Raw genomic sequence first — 13260 nt, 5'->3', positions numbered from 1 at the left:
AGAACTTTCATTGCTCTACTCTCTTCTTGACCCCTCTCAACTAAAGGCGAGAAATGACTGAAAGATTTGGAGGAATCTCCAGAGGAAAGGAACCCAAGAAGGAGAGGCAGGCAAGGACCTGCGCCATCCACAGACTAGATCGTTAGTGCCAGGGTAATTAAGAATGATGGACTGTATATGTGATTATATCCAGAAGTCCAGGAAGAGATGAAAAAGCACGGGAAATGATGCATGAGTAGCAGTATTTACAGGACTCTTGTCATTGTCATTCACTCTACAGGCATTATTGAGTACCTACTGTATGCCAGGTACTTTCAACAAAGGGGATGGATACAGCAATGAACAACCCAGGCAAGACTGCTACTGTCATGGAGATGGCCTTTTTGAATGGTGAAGACATGCAATAAACAAGAACATAAGAAGACAAATCAGGTAAGTTCTGTTTATGGACTTTTATGAAGTCCATAAACACCAGAATGTGATAGTGAGTGCCTTGGGGAGGCCATGCTAGTTTAGATAGGGTAGCCAGGGAAGGCCTTTCAGGATATTTGAGCTGTATCCTACAAGAGGAGCCCACCCTGTGTAAGTCTGCTAAACAGAATGATGGAATAAATGAACTCATCAAGTTCAGTGCTAGAGGGAGGGCCAGGCCCCACCAGTTGTGCGGTTATTCATTTTGTGTCCTTTTGTGGATATTCCTAAAATCCTCTCCAGGAGCCCTGATTTATTGCCTCTACAATGGGGGTTGCTAATACTGATCACCTTGAGAGGGGTGCTCTGAGGAATAATGGGTAAACAATTGTGAGGAGCTATATAAATGCTAAATAATGATCACAGTAATAAGCATTATTAAAGTCGGAACTGTGATAGGCAGCTCACACTCGGATGCCTTGGCGAATGTGGAAATCGATGCTCCCTGCGAACCCCAGCACCATCCTTTAAACTAGAAAAAATAAATGAGCTGATGATCGTGATATTCCGAGTGGTTAGTGATCAAATAACCGTCGTGAGAGAAAGCTGGTGTGTGAAGTGTAAAATGGGAGTAGCGAGATAATGGCACATTCCAGCCCAGAGCAGGTAGAGGGTAGCTGGTGAATGTAACAGGATGCTTGCTGGTACACACACCACCCGCTGCAGAGTGGTAATTCTAACCTCATCAGGATGAGGCACTGCCACCACCACCAAAAGCACTGGCAGACGGAAAGTGGGATGAGAAAGAGCCGGATCAGCAGCATCTCTGCCAGCAGCCCCATCTGGCCCTCTTGGCCTTGGCAAGCCTCCCCAGGGGGAGGACTGAGAAGCCAGCACCAACGGGCCCTACCTTGGAAGGGCACCAAGGAAGCGGGGAGGGAGGGAGGGAAGGAGGCGAGGAATGAGTGTTGCATTTTCTCCTTTCTCAATGAAAGATCCCAGTTCCGGGAAAGACTTCAGTTGTCTTTTTTACCAGAGCCTCCCTACATAGTTAGAGATAAGAATCCGCTCCCCTAGCTGCACCTCTTCCTTCCCTGCAAACCTCTCTCCAAAATATAACATTAATATCACAGAAAAATTCTTTTTTTTGTGGGTCCTATCATCTCTTTAATATAAATGTGCGTGTGCCCGAACTTTCTTTCGTCTCCCACCTCATACTGGCATACAACATTGTGTGAAGTGCACACACACACACACAAGCACACACACACACGTATACCCACGATCACGCAAGTCCTTTGTTAAGCACTGGCTAGGTTGTTATACAGTGTCTGTGGAGTGTAGGTCACATAGTGGAAAAGTTTAAATTATTGTTGCTGCTTCTCTGAAAAGCAGGAAAACAACAAAAAAAGAGAAGACAGTAAAAAAAGAAACCACTTATTTTAAGGCTGATACTAAACACTTTGCTTCATTTTGACTGAGCAAGTCACCCCCACCTTTGGACAAGTAGAATGGAGGTTATCTCTGAGGTGCTAAGAGCCCCAAGTGTATACTTCATATTTTGAGGCTTGACTAGAAATTAGGGAGGTTAAAAAGAATATGGCAAGATAATCCCAGTCTTCACAAAATTATGGTTTAAATTGGGGTGGGAAAGGATCAAGCGCCTCACAAAAATCTCATTGATTTTAACCAAATGGAGAAAATGTTAAACGTTAAACACACTGGAATATTAATATCTAAAGAACTTTGGGTGGGCATGCTGCATGGGGCATAGTAAGTGCTCAGGAAATTTTCTGCACACGAGTAAGGCATTTCCAACCACCAGCATCTCCGGCTGCTTGAACCTAAACTCACTTATTTACATACACCATTTCTTCAAGTGCTCTGTTTCTCAAACTAGTCAATGGAGGAATCTGGGGAGAGCTGTCCTCAGTAGATGTGGTCATCTTCATGGCCAAATCAGTCTGAATTAAGTTGGTTCATTAGCAGGACTGCCTAAATGGCTTCCAGATTTTGTTTGGTAAATATTTTAAACGCCTTGTTGATAATGGATTGGCAATAAGGTGGGAGATAAAGTCAGAAGAAGGAAAGGTACCTGCTCAGATCCTATGCTTTTAAATTAAGCTAACTTGTACTCAACCAAATCTAGTGCCAAACTCCAAGTAATCGTTCCCAGTTATTGTCTTGGATCCTTCATTTCACTTTATTTATTTATTTTTAAGTCTCTGTTTCTGCTTTTACCTGACACTTGACGTTCTTAACTCCCTTCTCCCGCCAGCTTCTGGCTCCGTGCTCACCCCTTTGGACTGGATGAGTAATTTTGTCTTTCCTGCTTGTCACCTTTGGCTCCTTCGAAAACGGGTTATGTTTATCTTCTGGCTCTGTCTGCTTTGGGCTGCTCAGAACTTTTCACCCTCCTCAGCCAACTTTTGGTCCCAGGACCTTTCCCTGCTTTGACCTGTCTCAGTGGCATCTGTGCTGGGCTTAACTCCTCCAGACTGGGGACATGGGCAAGAGGAGAGATCAAGCAAAGATCAAGCAAGGAAACAGGAAGAATATCTGGCTCAACTCAAACGGTACAGGGCCCTGAGGCCTTGCTGGTTGTACAATTTCTGCCTACTTATTCCTCTGCTTTTTTTTTTTTCCCCTCCTCTCTCTGACTCATTCTATTTCAGTTTTTTTTTTTTTTTTTTTTTTTTTTTTTGCGCGGGCCTCTCACCGTTGTGGCCTCTCCCGTTGCGGAGCACAGGCTCCGGACACGCAGGCTCAGCGGCCATGGCTCACGGGCCCAGCCGCTCCGCGGCATGTGGGATCCTCCCGGACCGGGGCACGAACCCATGTCCCCTGCATCGGCAGGCGGACTCTCAACCACTGCGCCACGAGGGAAGCCCTCTGTTTTAGTTTTTATTAAGTCTTCACCTTCTGACTGGCTGATCCTCCTCTAGTACCCCTTTGTAAGCCTTAAATGGGAGTGAAAGTATGTGATATCCATTAGCCAAAATAAATTTGATAGCCAGGAGAAATTGCTGAATCTTTAGTGTCCTTATAGCACTTATCAAATGCCATTTTACCAGATTAGTTGGTAAACGGCTGTGGTTTTCCAGAGAGTCTATTGATAGGTAAGTCAATAAATATTTGTCAAATGAATGAATGAATGCATACTAGTTGTGTAGCACTGTATCATGTATTTTAAATAATACAGAATATAAGATTTCGTCCTTGGCTTAAGAAGGACATCTTCTCATGCCCATTTACAAAAAGACTGTTTTGAAATATTACCGAGGGCCAGACAAGTTTCACCATTTCTTCTAGAAAACAAGATGTCATCTCTTAACGCACAACCAGCTTCATTTGGGCAAAAGGGAATGAGAGCAAAGTATTGGGTAGGGCAGTAATTGACACCTCCAAGTTAATGGACTGTAGAATTTGAACATTGGATTTTTTATATTGCATCTTCAAAATGCATAAAAGATAAATGAATTGAATGAAGTGAGCACCTGCAGAAATACCACCCATGTCAAGTAATACAACTTTGATATCACCCTAGAAGCCTCCACTCTCCTGTCTGATATAATAATATTTTACTTTTCTTTATAATTTTACCATATTTACAAATTTCCCTAAAAAGTTTAGTTTTACCCAATTTTGAAATCAAAAAAGATTAAAAAAGAAAAATAGCAATTTGCATGCACATTCAATGTTGGGCATGAAAAAGAAAACTAATTTTTTAAATAAGATTCAGAAGTGTATGATTTCATACATAGTAATTTGTACCTCTTAATCCCCTACCCTTATCTTGCCTCTCCCCACTTCTCTCTCCCCACTGGTAATCACTAGTTTGTTCTCTAGATCTGTGAGTCTGTTTCCGTTTTGTTATATTCATTTGTTTTATTTCTTAGGTTCCACATATAAAAGACGTTTACTGTTTAGTCCTTTTTTTTTTTTTTTTTTTTGTTGTACGCGGGCTTCTCACTGCTGTGGCCTTTCCCATTGCAGAGCACAGGCTCTGGATGCGCAGGCTCAGCGGCCATGGCTCACAGGCCCAGCCGCTCTGTGGCATGTGGGATCTTCCCGGACCGGGGCACGAACCCGTGTCCCCTGCATCGGCAGGCGGACTCTCAACCATTGCGCCACCAGGGAAGCCCTGTTTAGTCCATTTTTATGGTGGCTGTTGCCAGTCACTCTACTCCTTTATACTTCAAAGGTATTCCTCCCAAAGCTACCTTTGGTCTTACACAAATGCTTTCCTGCACTCAATGGAACTTTGAAGGATACTGAGCTCATCTTGATGAAATGGATGTTGACATCACATGATCATCACAGTAATTATTCCTAATTTCTACTTTGCTTCAAAAGGTCTCTTCCCTTGCCCCCTAAATCTGTACTTTTAAAATGGTATCTACAACTTTAATTATACTTGACAATAAACTTCTCTTACCACAAAATCTGTTTTATCATGTATATACCCATCATTACCTTCAAATATCCTATTTTTAAGAAATCCTATTTATGTAGGGCTCCCAAAGAGTTATAATATTAGCAAGGGTGTTTTTAACTGTTTCTGTAATTGCTGTTTGTAATTATTGCAAATCAAATTTGTACAAATTATTAGATGCTGGTTGAATTATCTATCAGACTGGGGTGAAATTGTCCTGTAAACCACTGTATGCTGAACAAATCTACAGAGTAGAAACTGAGATGGAATTTGGATTCCATGGACAATCAAATCAGATGCTGTAGTATTAACACATACTTTGGGTTCAGAATAATAATCTTGCTAATCACACTTCCAAATTAATCAGCTAATGTCGGTTTCCATGAAGAAGAGATTTTCTAGTGGGTCCTGGTTAGATAAGATTTGGGAAGGTTGAGGGCAACAGAGAAAGCTCCTGGTGAAAGGATTAGCTAGAGCACAGGACAGAAGACAACAATGAGAAGGCTATATTTGTAGATGAACTGGGCTATAAGTGCTATAATATAAACTTACAATTTTGCCACACTGCTTTGTGAATTAATTATTTTCCTTGATTCAGATTTTGTATTTTTCAAGATGTAATAAATAGTGAGACCTAGTCTCATTCTTCCGTGTGTTTGGATACAGTGAGTAGACTGCTTTGGCTGAATCAATAGTTTCATGCAGGGGAGATCTGAGAAACAATATTGGCAAGAAAAGTTAGGTCAGATTATGACAATCCTTAAAATGCTTATATTGAACTTTATCCTTCAGAAGTCATTTAGTGTTTATTTTTAATTGAGAGCAGCATGAGGAAAACAGTGTTTCTAAGGGAATAAAGACTCTAGGCAGGGAGATTAAGTAAAATAATATAGCAATAATTCAGGCGTTAAGAAATAAGATTGGACTAGGCTGGTGATGGTGGCAGTGGATTAAAAAGGAAGGGGAAGGTGCAACATTATAAGGGGTAGAATTTGGCTTCTTTCTCTGTCTTTTCAGCCACTTGGGCTTAATCCTGCTCACTCTCCTTTATTTATTTCCCTTCCCATTTATATTTTCCTTCTTCTCTTGATCCTACTTTTTCTTTACCATTTTTTCTCTCTTTCCTTTGCCTGCATGAAAAAAAATTCTCTTAATACCTTACTATATAGGATGATGACTGAGTCAGGCAGATATCAAATGGGCGATATGGGTAGAAATTAACCATATGATTCACTAACTAATCAGAATATGTTGGTGCTTGTAAATATATACATATATTTAAATATACATATTTACCTTTTATTTTCAGTTAGAAAGAAGGAAAGAAAGGAAAAAAAAGAGTAAATGGAAAAATGAGAGACAGAGGCTTTCATTTATTCATTCATTTATTCAAGAAGTGCTGTGTTTCCAGAGAATGAAATAGAGCCAAAGAAATAGAAAAAAGACAACAAAGTAATTTATGTTATTGTAATTTTATTATGTACTTCCCCTTTTAACTCGGCTGGATAAAGTAGACTTGCCAGGATGGGAGGCAAAAGACTAAGGTGTGATGGGTAGTTTCCTTGCCCTCGCTTTTTGTCATGTTGTTTCTCTTATCAAAAGGTGGGGTCTAAATCTGTATTCCTAGGCCCCAGTGACTGGCTCAACTAATAGAATGCGGTGGAAGTGACTTTCTGGGACTTCTTAGGCTAGGTTGTAAGAAGCCTGGGTCTTTTGGAACATTTACTCTTGGAATGCTCCGTTTTGGAGCCCAGCCACCGCTTTGAGAGAAGCCCACATCACGGCTTGTCCAGTTGGTAGCTGCAAGCAATAGCCAGCATCCCATCAGTCATAGGAGTGAAGCATCTTGACGTCCAGCCCCATTGAGCCCACAGGTGATTGCAACCCCAGCTGACATCTGACTGCACTTTCTAGGAGACCCCCAGCCAATCCCAATGAATCCATGGAACAATAAGAGACAAGAATAAACTACCATTTTAAGCTACTATACTTTAGTGTGGTTTGTTATATAGCAATAGATAATTCTTTCATCAATTGTTTGAAAGATTCATAATGCCATCCAGAATGCATGTATATTTTTAATGTTTTTTTTCTTTTAAGGATCACTTTATTACTCATTAGCCATGAAATTGAAATCTGAATTGATCTTGATCAGAAGTCTTAGGAAATATTTAAGCAAATATTTTAAGCACTATCATATTTTTAGTACTGGTTCAGGATAAAGTGACATAAATGTGACAAGAATATTGATTTGTAATCCGAAGATGGAGTTTAAATTCTAATTCTGTCATTCATCACTGTGTGACTTAGGGCAAGCTTATTTAATATCTCTGATTCCTAGTTTCCAATGCTATAGTATATTTGAAAGTATTTGGTGTTGCCAGGCAAAACACAGATAGTCAATAAATTTCCATTTCTTTCCTTCTTATGAAAGTCCTCTGTAAGTGCAACCATGCTGAAGCTTAGCACATTATCCTACTGCTTACTAAAACTTAATATTGTTATTATTTATCAAATATTTCTCTTGATAAATATTTCATAGGCTTCTATAGTACTACCTTTAGTAGTGTGGTCTACCTTACCTCTCCTGTGGGATAACTTGTTTAATAGATTTTGGGACTCATTTCTGTTGCTAGATTCTCACAAAGGCAATTTTGTGGCAACCTTCTTTGGGTTTCAAGGACATGACCTTGTCTCACATCTTGAATGTGGTTCCCTACCCTAGTACAAATGTTAATATGTTAAGTGCATATCAAATAAAAATTTTAATTCAGTTCATCATATGTTTATGTATTTAAATTTAAGAATCAAATTGATATAATTGGTAACATTACCCATTTGCTTTGATTTGAGATGCCAAGTGATTGAAAAAAATTTTAATTTAGAAGAGCATTACCTTGCTTATTTGAATTTCTCATTTTTGTATAATTAGGGTGAACTAATTTAATTTGCAGTTATCCTTTTTAATGACTTAAATGATATCAGCTGAGATATTCAAGACCACATGATTAGTGGAGTTATCCTATTACTCAGTCTCATAGAGTTGGAAAGTACAAGTGCAACTTGTGAAGCTTGGAGATGGAAGTTGTAAGCTTGATCTTTTCTTCATTAGCATATATATATTTTTCTATTTTGTTGCCCTCACCTCACTCTAAGCTGCTTTGTGTTTTCCAGAGGAACAACACACTGCATTTGGTGACGGTCCTCCTTTTCTAACTCTGCTCTGATTTTATGTCATTTTCACTCAATGTTCAGCTCACATCTCAGTTCTGCAAAGTATAGGCTTATTATTCATTTTGTGAGTTATGGTAGAAATCCCCAAGACAGTGCTCTTTATGGAGACTGAGTTACCTTCAGTAAATACTTTTTTTGATGATGCATTTTAACGAGGCTTTAAAAAATTTTGACACGAGACTTCTGACTAAAGTAGCTGGAATCTATAGTTTTAGAATAGAGTTTTTCAAAATGCAGGTGCAAAATCCACCCATTAGTGGATTATAAAATAATTCTTGGCGTTGTGACAATCACTTAAAAACAATGAAACAATGTGGAATAGATAATATTAGAATGCATTATATGTAATAAGGGTAAGGTATCATAAAACTTTTTTATTTTGTGTTTGTATATATATACTGGTTTATGATAAAAATTATTCTCTGTATTTTTGTGAGTTGCTGTCAAAAGATTTTGAAAGCCACTGCCTTGGATTTACTTTTTAATTTTTTAAAATTTTTATTTTTTTAAATATTTTTTTGTTGTGGACCATTTTTACAGTCTTTATTGAATTTGTTACAGTGTAGCTTCTGTTTTATGTTTTTGTTTTTTTTGAACCTGCACCCCCTGCAATGGAAGGGGAAGTCTTAACTGCTGGACCACCAGGGAAGTCCCCACTGCCTTGGCTTTAAAGCTATCTGAAACAATTTTAAAATATAACAGTTTGTAATGAAGCCCCAACAATGTATGTGAAATATAAAAGTGTAGATAGCATTTAGTTACATAATTTAAAGGGATTTGCAGGACCCAGCATAAGTCGGCATTATCCCAATAAATGGTAGGAACCCAAATCATATGTCCCTGGGAGGGTCTGAGGTAACAAGTTACTCATCTAGTCTGTGACATTGCTATTTATTGCCTTGCTACAGTTGGCTGTTGGAAATATTATGTCTTCCCTAGCCAGACTAGAAGGGCCTAGGTTTCCCAAGCCCTCAGTCTGCCAGAAAGATGGCATCACACTTCTCCCCCATTAGTAGGACCTGTTCCCGGATGGAGAGCTGGAAAACTTTAACCCTTAACTCCCCTTTTTGCTAGAGAACCTCCTTTTTCTTCCCCACTGGGTCTTAGAAAGGTGGAAGGCAGCATTAAAGGTTTTGTTTCATCCATATTATGTGAGTCTGTGTTTTTGTGTGAAGGCCTGCTCATTTAGAGGAGCGTTCCATCCCTGGAATTAGAAAATTAATCCTTAATCAGAGTAACGCAGTGTCACATTTTCAGTCTGCTAATGAGCTGTGGAAAGAGGTGGCACATCTTTCTCCGGTTGATGGGTGCCCCTTTTAGAGGATATATGATATCCTCACTAGTAGGTTCACGCACTTCAGAACCAAAAGAATCCTCACGGCAGGAAGGAGTCCCTTGCCTTTCTGGCTCTTGCCCCTTTAGGTTTCCCAACTTCTCACTTCGCAGTCTGCTTTCTCTCCCATTAAAATGGCTACCTATTAAGCTCATTGGTGGAATCTACCATATTGTGTCACTTAACTTTTTCCATCTGCTTATGTTTAAAAAATTTTTTTCAAAGAAAGCCCTGACCTAAATCCTTTACTCTCCTTTTATAATGCTTTTATTTTGAACTTGCTAAAAATCAACCCAACTCCTTCATCACTGCCTCTCCCTGCAACCTCCGTCAACATTTCCCTGTTATTCAGATTTTTTTAAAAAATAAATTTATTTATTTATAAATAAATTTATTTATTTATTTTTTATTGGGTCTCCGTTGCTGCACGCGGGTTTTCTCTAGTTGTGGTGAGTGGGTGCTACTCTTTGTTGTGGTGCATGGGTTTGTCATTGCGATGGCTTCTCTTGTTGGCTCTAGGCACGAGGGTTTCAGGAGTTGTGGCATGAGGGCTTAGTAGTTGTGGCGCACAGGCTCTAGACTGCAGACTCGTTAATTATGGTGCATGGGTTTAGTTGCGCCGTGGCATGTGGGATCTTCCTGGACCAGGGATCAAACCCGTGTCCCCTGCATTGGCAGGCAGAATCTTAACCACTGCACCACCAAGGAAGTCCTGGGACATTTTTTTCCTTTTACTACATGGGACATTTTCAGGACTAGGAGCTTTCTCCTATTCTTCTCAAGGAGCTTTCAGATGAATTAATGAAACAAGGTAGATAAATTTGTTACCATCATTAGAATCTCATTATAAAATATTCTCTATAACTCAAAATGTGGCATAAGGCAGATCCCTATTTAAGAGGAAGAGCCTTATTATAAATTATCTTGAAGACCCTGAGATTGTCCTTAAGAGCAGTGCTATGGGAGGATATGAGGCACAATCTTGGTCACTACAGTATTTAAGTGGAGAAAGTGAGATGGTCTCCCAAAGAAATGGACTTGATTTTATCCTGAGTCACTCCTTGATTTTAAACTCTTATAATCATAGAATATAAAGAAGGAAGAAACCGTGTTCATTCTGTCTCATTTTACAAAGTAGGAAATTGAGACACAGAGGCACGAAGTCATTAAGATCATTCAGTTATTTATTTGGTTACTTGGACTAGGGTGGTTTCAGAAAGGAGTAGAAAAGTGGATATATCAGTATTTGAGAGCTATTGAGGGACCGTAATAATCAGCATTGACTGGTTGGTGGCAGGCTGTGGGGTTGGACACTGAGAGGGAAGATTCAAAGGTGGTGCTTGAGTCTTTAGCCTTAATAACCACGCATTCAGGAGACATTCATTCTGAAGGACAGTCTGGGACAGCCAAGGGGAGGGTAGAAGTAGGGCCATCCCTGCAGGGGAAGATGTAGAGGGAGGGTTTTATCTGATATGGGAGAGAGTTGGGCATGTTTAAGTACTGATGGTAAGAGGCCAGTTTCTCTACTGAAGTCCTTTTTCTCTCCTCTGGCTCCTGCCTTCTGTCTAAAGGTCTGCGTAGTTCCTGGAAGTCTCAGAGCAGATCTTTCAGGAGCATCAGAATTACCTCTTGCTAATTCTTTATCAACTCTTACCAACCAGCTTTTGTTATTAACTCATAAGCCCACATTCCCTGCTGACTATTTTCCAGATGCTCACATTCACATTAGATAAAAGCATTTCTCAAATTTGTTAATGGGGGTAAAAAAAACAAAACTAACCTTCTCACATTTCATATTGGCCTGTGGATGATTTCAAACTGAGACATTAACATTTTAGACCAATTTTTAAAGATTTGAAGAAATTATTGTTTATGATTAGCATTAATTACACATTTAGTCATTGACTTGTTTTATATTTACTTCACTATTATTTATAGACTTACTAATATATAGCATATGTTTGTCATGGAACACCCAACAATGACCTGAAAGTCTTGTTTTTTAAGTATTTTACAGTTTGAAGATAAATTTTTGGGATTTATGATGATTTTCTACATTTTTGGTACAATGCTTTCTGCTGTGTCCAAACAGTGTTCTTTATGGTTCAGCTGAAACTTTTTATTGATACCCTACATTCAAATTTCCTTCTATTTCTAAAATAAGTCCTTCTGTGTGATTCTTGGTAGGAAAAATGACCCTACTTCCTGCTGTGGATGTTGAAGAGGCCAGTTACCTTCTCCTGATAACCACTGGCAGCTGAGATGTGGACAGTTGACTTAGAATCAGCCAACAGGTTCTCTCATCAAGGGTGTCACATCCTGGGGGAATGGTAGAAAATCTCAGGGACACTGAGACTCACTCCTTTTTTGTTTTTTTTTGTACATGGATTAGCATTTCTTTTATTAAAGAACTAAACAAATAGTGCAAGATGTGGGTACAAGGCAGATTTCAATATTTCTAACGAGGGCAGAAAGCCTCGCTCCAGGAACAAAAAGATTGTAATATTTGAGCTTGACCAAGTTCAGCAGAAAATGAAGTGATAAACTAAAAACTCTCAATTCTGTGCCCTGCTGGCATTAAGTCCGAAACCAGAGGATTTTCTCTGTGTTTACCATGTGACGTTCAATAAAAATACTCCTGTTGACATAAAACTCCAAAGCTCAGGGCACCCCTAGGCCACACAGCGGGCACCTGCCCCAGAGAGCACCACCGGCCTCCACGGGAAAGTGATGCTTTCACTTCTGACCCTTGGCTGGCAGGCATCTCGGAAATGATCCTGAAATGCTCCCTGGTAAGAGGATTTATGCCCTTTCTGGGTGAACCACTCCCAGAACCCTTATAAACAGGGCTTATTTTTTTTTTTTACATCTTTATTGGAATATAATTGCTTTACAATACTGTGTTAGTTTCTGCTGTACAACAAAGTGAATCAGCTGTATGTATACATATATCCCCATATCTCCTCCCTCCTGAGCCTCCCTCCCACCTTCCCTATCCATCCCTCTAGGTGGTCACAAAGCACTGAGCTGATCTCCCTGTGCTATGCAGCAGCTTCCCACTAGCCATCCATTTTACATTTGGTAATATATATATGTCAATGCTACTCTCTCACTTCGTCCCATCTTCCCCTCACCCCCCGCCCCCCCCGCCCCCTGCCGTGTCCTCAAGTCCATTCTCTACATCTGTGTCTTTATTTCTGCTCTGCCTCCAGGTTCATCAGTACCGTTTTTTTAGATTCCATATGGTATTTGTTTTCCTCTTTCTGACTTACTTCGCTCTGTATGACAGACTCTAGGTCCATCCACCTCATTACAAATAACTCAATTTTGTTACTTTTTATGGCTGAGTATTATTCCATTGTATATATGTGCCCCACCTTCTTTATCCATTCATCTGTCGATGGGCATTTAGGTTGCTTCCATGAGCTGGCTATTGTAAATAGTGCTGCAGTGAACATTGGGGTACATATATCTTTTTGAATTATGGTTTTCTCAGGTTATATGCCCAGTAGGAGACTCACTCTCTTTTTTTTTTTTGAATTTTATTTTATTTTTTTATACAGCAGGTTCTTATTAGTTATCTGTTTTATACACATCAGTATATATATGTCAATCCCAATCACCCAGTTCATCACACCACCACACCCACCCCCGTGCCACTTCCCCCTTGGTGTCCATACGGTTGTTCTCTACATCTGTGTCTCAATTTCTGCCCTGCAAACCTGTTCATCTGTACCATTTTTCTGTGTTCCACATATATGCATTAATATACGATATTTGTTTTTCTCTTTCTGACTTACTTCGCTCTGTTTGACAGTCGCAAGATCCATCCACGTCTCAACAAATG

General features: G+C 39.6%; 1 protein-coding gene across 1 annotated transcript in view; it reads left to right on the top strand.

The window, feature by feature from the left end:
* Nucleotides 1–335: 335 nt before the first annotated feature.
* Nucleotides 336–13260, top strand: part of LOC309963872 (spermatogenesis-associated protein 31D4-like) — a gene marked incomplete at its 3' end in the record, with an annotated part of 52616 nt that continues 39691 nt past the window's right edge. The window contains 1 exon segment of the mRNA XM_082842396.1: nucleotides 336–432.

The sequence above is a fragment of the Leucopleurus acutus genome (genome assembly GCF_964270905.1).
Source record: "Leucopleurus acutus genome assembly, chromosome: 7".
Classification (NCBI taxonomy): Eukaryota; Metazoa; Chordata; class Mammalia; order Artiodactyla; family Delphinidae; genus Leucopleurus; species Leucopleurus acutus.
Note: the sequence above shows the minus strand (reverse complement) of the source record. Positions and strands in the feature narration are given on the sequence as shown.